Raw genomic sequence first — 7480 nt, 5'->3', positions numbered from 1 at the left:
AAGAATAAAACTATAGAAGGTGTTTGCTTAAGCTTATGAAGCTGTTTAAGTAGTTTAGAATTCAAATGCTCTTCTGCTTGCAGGATCTGCCTCCAACATTTTTTAGGGATCAGGGCAAAATTATAGGTGGAGACTCATATTCCATAGGTCTGAATACTTAGCAAATCAAACTAAAAAATTTTGAGCAAAATATCTCATATACTCTATGTTAGTCTGTTTTTGCATTGCTGTAAAGAAATACCTGAGACTGGGCAATTTATAAGGAAAGAAAGGTTTGTTTTTGTTCATGATTCTGCAGGCTGTACACAAAACATAGTGTCAGCATCTGCTTCTGGTGAGGCCTCAGGAGGGTTGCAATCATAGCAGAAGGCTAAGGGGAGCCAGCATGTCACATAGCAAGAGTAGGAGCAAGAGAGAGAGAAGGGGGCGTTCCCAGACTCTTTTAAGCAACCAGATTTCACATGAACTAACTGAGGTGAGAACTCACATCCAAGGAGATGGTGCTAAACGATTCATGAGGGATCTACTCCCATGATTCAATGCCTCCCACCAAACCCCACCTCCAACACTGGGAATCACATTTCAGCATGAGATTTGGAGGGGACAAACATCCAAACCATATCATACTCTTACCTTGACAAATATTGCTTCGTGAAAACCTGGCCTTCTAAATTGGAAACTGACCTTCTAAATTGGAAGGCCATCTTCCAATTTAGATCTCTTGGACTCCTGGATATTCTCAGGAACGAAGCCCACCTCTTGTCTTCTCAGTCCTGCCTCTGTCTCGCATCACAAGTGGCCACATGCACACAGATGGAAGTGCTTCTCAATCTCTAATTGTATTTGAGTCACAAAGGCCTGAGGCCCTGAGCAGGGGCCAGTGTTACTGAGGTCAGAGGGAGGTGATCTCTGTCAGATTCTAAAGCCTATGTTTGCAGCAAGCATCATTGCTCTCTTACTGCCCCAGAAGGTTCAGAAGAAAAATGATACAGAGAATATGAACTTGTCAGGGCTTTATGAGCCTGGTCAAGAAAATTAGTACATATAGAAAAGTTTCCTGGAAAGAAGCTTAAACAATGAGGTCAGTTTTTAAGAGATTTTGTTTCTTTCTCCAAAACTATACAAGCCCTGCTCTGTCTCTGTAGAATACATTATTTTATCGCCTTATGTAAATCATTATTTGTTGGCTTAAATGACATGGAGCGAGTGGAAATACTAAAAATACTTTGTAACTTAGCTCTAAGGAATTGCGGATAAAATCCTGGCTTCTCAGCTTGGGTTCTGGCTCTAGCCCTATTGTCAACAAGCCACCGTGGGTAAGTCACTTAACCTCACTATGCCTGATTTTACTCATCTAGAAAACCACAGTAATAGTACAGGCCCTGCAGGTCTGGAAAAAAAAATGAGGTATGGATCAAATATAAAAATATATCAGAAATACCTATTTTGAAAATCATACAATGGATTTATCTAGGAATCTGTGTATATGTAAGGTGATAAAACTCACCACTAATTTAAAGGAAAATATTCTTTTAATCTCAAGGGAATTAAATACTGCAAATCTTATGTGATGTTTTCAGCCATTATTTACAAAAACTTTTCGCTATTGGGAACAAGAAAACAAAGAAATACTTTTAGAAAACTACTTTTCTCAGGGGAACTTCCATAATGTGAGTTTCTGCTTTGGCTAATTTTACACTAAAGCTAAAAGAAGAAACAGTAAAGTTATATAAGAAGCAAGTTTACAATCGAATTATATGCAACCTCTATTAAATATAATTTTAAATAATTTAAAACAAAATTTCCACCATTCAGTAGTTAAGCACCATGCCTGTATGAGAGCACTGAAAATGACTTGCTTATTATGTATATGTCCAGAGATATAATCTTAAAATTGCCATACATAATAGCATATAGTGTGGTTTTAATTATACAGTTTCCTAGTAAAAAGGCAGGATAAAATATTTTCTCTTTTTACGAAGTTAATTATTAATCAGACAGTGTCTTATCTCTGCTTAATAATTTTATTTTTTAAAGATTACCTTTTACTGCTCCCTTGAAATTGAAGTTTCCAAAAAAGAAAATTAAACCATCCAGTGATCTTCTGAATGTTACTCCAAATATTCACCTCCTCTGTCAGTTTCTCATGTACATTAACACATCTTTTTCAGTATCACCTGACATTTATTTTATCCATTAAGATCTTATTAATCAGGTCTCACTGGGCAATGTATCCCAGGTAAATGAATTTTATTTAAATCTAAAACTCATTTTCTTAACATTTTTTAATGATTTTGTATGAAAATATTTATTCCTTATTCATTGAGTCATGAGTATATGATAGACTCTTTTTAAATATTATGTCTAATTATTCAAAACCTTGACTCTTTGGTTTTGCTATCCCATTTTTACTGGGGCTGTAGAATCTTGTCCAAAGACATCCACACAGGACAGCACCATCAAAGACTGCAGTGCTAGCCACATGTGGCTATTGGGCACTGGAAATGTGGCTAGTGCAACCCAAGAACTGAATTTTTGATATTATTTAGGTTTACTTACCTTAAATTTTATTTAAAAACTAATGCTTGCATCGGTTATTAGAAAATTTTAAGCGTGTTTGGATGAATTTGGGTACATAGTTACATTTTCAACAGTAAATTTTATATAGTCTAAGAACAGATCAAACATTTCAGGTGAAAATTTAGTACCAAAATCGAGATACTTTTTTTCTAAGTGTAAACATACATTAGAGTCAAAGATTCGATACCAAAATATTGTAAAACACTTCATAAATATTTTAAAATATTGATTATATATCATATAAAATTTGACATATATTAAATTAAAGAAAATATATTATTCAAAGTAATTTCACTTACTTCATTTTACTTAATGTGTCTATTATAAATTACGTATATGGCCAGGCATGGTGGCTCACACCTGTAATCCTGGCACTTTGGGAGGCCGATGTGGGAAGATCACTTAGGCCAGGAGTCCAAGACCAGCCTGGCCAATATGGTGAAACCCTGTCTCTACTAAAAATACAAAAATTAGCCCAGCATGGTGGCGGGTGCCTATAATGCCAGCTGCTTGGGAGGCTGACACGTGAGTATTGCTTGAACCCTGGAGCTGGAGGTTGCAGTGAGCTGAGATTGTGTCACTGCAGTCCAGGCTGGGCGACAGAAAGAGACCCAGTCGAAAGAAAGAAAAAGAAAGAAAGAGAAGAAAGAAAGAAAGAGAGGGAAAGAAAGAGAGAGAGAAAGAAAGAAAAAGAAAGAAAGAAAGGAAGGAAGGAAGGAAGGAAGAGAAAAGAAAAAGAAAGAAGGAAAGAAAGAAAGGAAGGAAGGAAGGAAGGAAGGAAAAGAAAAGAAAAGAAAAAGAAAGAAGGAAAGAAAGAAAGAAAAGGAAGAAAGGGAAGGCAGGGAAGGCAGAGAAGGCAGCGAAGGCAGGGAAAAGAAAAATAAATTATTTATTGGAGGGCACTGATATAAAATATAGCTGACTTTAAAGTAAAATCTAGTCTGTCTCTCTCCCAAGTTGGCTATTTCCATCAATAGACAACTGATTCTCAGGGTATGAATCATTAGCATTGACCGTTTCTCTCCTGGTTAAACAAAAATATTAAATATGGTCAAATTTTAGGATAAACCAAGAACATCATTATAACATAAATTGTATTCTCTGCTACTTTCAATACCACTTGGGTATTTCTAACTTGTATTAAGGAGCTCCAGACTGTTTTGGATTTGTGGTTCTTAAATCCAATTTTAAAATTAAATTTGTTTCCAATTTTTCCCCTTGTTCTCAGACTATGAATTGCCTCCCCTCCCCTAGCCGCACTACAGTCATACATTCTCTAACACTTCCTACTTCCCTGATTTCATTATGTGACTGTGGGACTTACTTTCTGTGGACCAGGAAGTCAACTGAAGTCTGCACTATTATCCAACCATTTGTCTGATAGATTCTCAGAGAAGAGCAGAAAGACATAGCATAATGGCCTTTCAATAAATATTTCAGCTGCTTAGAGAGCTTTTATTCTTTTTTTTTTCTCTCAACATTCACTTTTGGCGTGGTTCTAGATACTCCATTTGGCAAAGTAAGAGAATTTAGGGGTTATCATTTCTGTTTTTAATATTTTGGCTCAGAAGTAAGTACACATTAATTAATTCTACAGCTGCTACTATCTACTAAAAATGGCAAAAGGCATCACACAACAAAAATTGTGACATATAGTTTATTAAATTAAGAATGAAAATATTCCATCTGCCAAATCTTTTATTACTGAATGGAAGTCCAGTATAGAACATTCAGAAAAACATTGTGAAGGGCTCATCATTGTAGATGACTTCAAGACAACAGCCAAGATGGTGGACTCTGTTGTTCATACATTTCTATTTTATAATAGGACTCCTGTTGACTTTATAAAACTAATTTTCATTAGATTACAGAGTATCTTCTGAGGTCTGCTTAGAAGGTTTAAGTAGGTATTTTCCTGGTGGTATCAGTAATCAAAGTTAACATACCATTTTTAGTCTAATTACTTCTTTTGTGCTTTAATATTTTGTTTTGCATTGTTTGGAGTCTTTTTTGTTTGTTTTCATGTAAGAATATCTATGAATCATGACAATCGACAAAAATTTAGAATTTCAATAGATAAATTTAATTATAGAGTTTTGAGATTTAGAAACCTTAGAGTGGATTACAAAGAAACAAAATAAAAGTCCTATTAATTTTTTGTCCTTTATCAAAACTCAAACTCCATTCTACCACAAGCTCACAATCCAATGTGTGCATCATTAAGAGGACAAGCAGGATTTCTGAGACCATAAGCATTTTTTATGGTTTATTATATTTAAAAATAGCCTTTCACATTCTACCATATTTAGTGGGGATGTTCAACTAAAATCAGCTGAAGAAAAATTTAAGTCCTTTTTCAAACAGAAAACTGAGAACTGAAGTGGTAACACAGAATACCAAGAGTTGACATTGCCCAGTTATTTGTGTAACCTAATCACTACCACCATAATAACAACTCTAACTCTGCTTCTTTCAAATGTACCTGTTGAAAATCAGTAACAATTTGGCTCTTATTCCTTTTGTTCCCCTATCCCCAGTGTCTTCTGAGTATAAATTTGAGTTTTTAATGTTACCAGTGAGCTCTACTTGGAAGAAATGTGAAATTTATTTAAAAGCTGTATATTTAGAGTGGTTCACGATGTTTTAGGGGTATAGTCAAGACAATCCTAAACAAAAAGAACAAAGCTGGAGGTATCATGCTACCTGACTTCAAACTATAATACAAGGCTACAGTAACCAAAACAGCATGGTACTGGTACCAAAACAGATATATACACCAATGGAAAAGAACAGAGGCCTCAGAAATAACACCACACATCTACAATCATCTGATCTTCGACAAACCTAACAAAAACAAGCAATGGGGAAAGGACTCCCTATTTAATAAATGGTGGTGGGGAAACTGGCTAGCCATATGCAGAAATCGTATACTGGACCTGTTCCATACACTTATACAAAAATTAACTCAAGATTCATTTGAGACTTAAACATAAAACCTAAAACCACAAAAACCCTAGAAGAAAACCTAGGCAATACCATTCAGGACATAGGCATGGGCAAAGACTTCATGACTAAAACACCAAAAGCAATTGCAACAAAACCAAAATTGACAAATGAGATCTAATTAAACTAGAGAGCTTCTGCACAGCAAAAGAAACTATCATCAGCGTGAACAGGCAACATAGAGAATGGGAGAAAATTTTTGCAATCTATCCATCTGACAAAGGTCTAATATCCAGACTCTACAAGGAACTTAAACAAATTTACAAGAAAACAAACAACCCCATCAAAAAGTGGGTGAAGGACATGCACAGACATTTCTTAAAAGAAGACATTTATGTGGCCAATAAACATGAAGAAAAGCTCTTCATCACTGGTCATTAGAGAAATGCAAATCAAAACTGCAATCAGGTACCATCTCACACCAGTTAGAATGGCAATCATTAAAAAATTAGGAAACAACAGATGCTGGCAAGGATGTGGAGAAATAGGAACACTTTTACACTGTTGGTGGGAATGTATATTATTAGTTCAACCATTGTGGAAGACAGAGTAGCAATTCCTCAAGGATCTAGAGCCAGAAATTCCATTTGACCTAGCAATCCCATTGCTGGTATACACCCAAAGGATTATAAATCATTCTACTATCAAGACACATGCACACATATGTTTATTGCAGTACTGTTTACTATAGCAAAGACTTGGAATCAACCCAAATGCCCATCAATGATAGACTGCATAAAGCAAATGTGGCACATATATACCATGAAATACTATGCAGCCATAAAAAAGAATGAGATCATGTCCTTTGCAGGGACATGGATGAAGCTGAAAACCATCATCCTCAGCAAACTAACACAGGAACTGAAAACCAAACACCACATGTTCTCACTCACAAGTGGGAGTTGAACAATGAGCACACAATGGACACAGGGAGGGGAACATCACACAATGGGTCCTGTCAGAGGGTGGTGGGGAAGGGGATGGAGAGCATTAGGACAAATACCTCATGCATGTGGGGCTTAAAACCTAGACGGTGAGTTGATAGGTATAGCAGACCACCGTGGCACATGTATAACTAGGTAACAAATCTGCACATTCTGCACATGTGTCCCAGAACTTAAAGTAAAATTAAAAAAGAAAAGAAAATGTGAATAAAGCTATGCACCCCTCTCTCTTCTGAAAAAAATGCTCTTAAATGCAAAAATAATGCATACCATTTCAATAAATTGATGGATTTATTGAAAGGGACTTCCCGATGGTAAGATCTCAGGTCAAAAACTCATGAGTTGTATGATTCTTATGAACATACATTGCTAGTACTCTACAATTTTTGCCTATTGTAGAGTATATGAATATGGAACTTGACTATCAGTGGATGTGTAGAAACATAACTTCCTTTATACTATTTTTCCCCACTATTGAATATTTTTGATTTGTCTCTCTGTCTTACTTATTTTAAATGCCTCAATCATGTTTGTGTTTTTTACCTTATAAATAATATTTATTTTAAAGGGATTTTTTAAAATATGTTATCATAAATAGAAGGCAGTAAATCCCTATATAAATTTAATGATGATTCATTTTAATTATTAATCAGGAAGTAGAAGAAAAGGGAAAACAAGGATAAGACCTAGACATTCACAACCTATAACAAAATATAAATAAAGTGTATCAATCAATAAGTAGAGATTTAACAAATAATGTCTTTGTAGACTACTCCTCCTCTTTTCGTCTTCGAGATATTAGAGTGCCCCAGAATCCATTTCTCCCTCACCCATCTATATTTAGACTCTAAGTAATTTTATCCAAGTTAAATTTTAAATGCCATCTGTACGTTGGCATCTCATAAATTATTATCTGCAGTCCCCAGCTCTCTTCTGAAGTTCATACTGACTTA

At 35.3% G+C, this 7480-nt stretch overlaps 1 long non-coding RNA gene across 1 annotated transcript in view; it reads left to right on the top strand.

The window, feature by feature from the left end:
* The first annotated feature begins 914 nt into the window (after positions 1-914).
* LOC134761317 (uncharacterized) overlaps positions 915-7480 on the top strand; it is a 60487-nt gene continuing 53921 nt past the window's right edge. Inside the window, exon 1 of the long non-coding RNA XR_010139822.1 lies at positions 915-1081. This is a non-coding gene — a long non-coding RNA (uncharacterized LOC134761317). The remainder of the gene's footprint in view (positions 1082-7480) is intronic.

This window comes from Pongo abelii, chromosome 3, assembly GCF_028885655.2.
Source record: "Pongo abelii isolate AG06213 chromosome 3, NHGRI_mPonAbe1-v2.0_pri, whole genome shotgun sequence".
In the NCBI taxonomy this organism is placed as follows: Eukaryota; Metazoa; Chordata; class Mammalia; order Primates; family Hominidae; genus Pongo; species Pongo abelii.
Note: the sequence above shows the minus strand (reverse complement) of the source record. Positions and strands in the feature narration are given on the sequence as shown.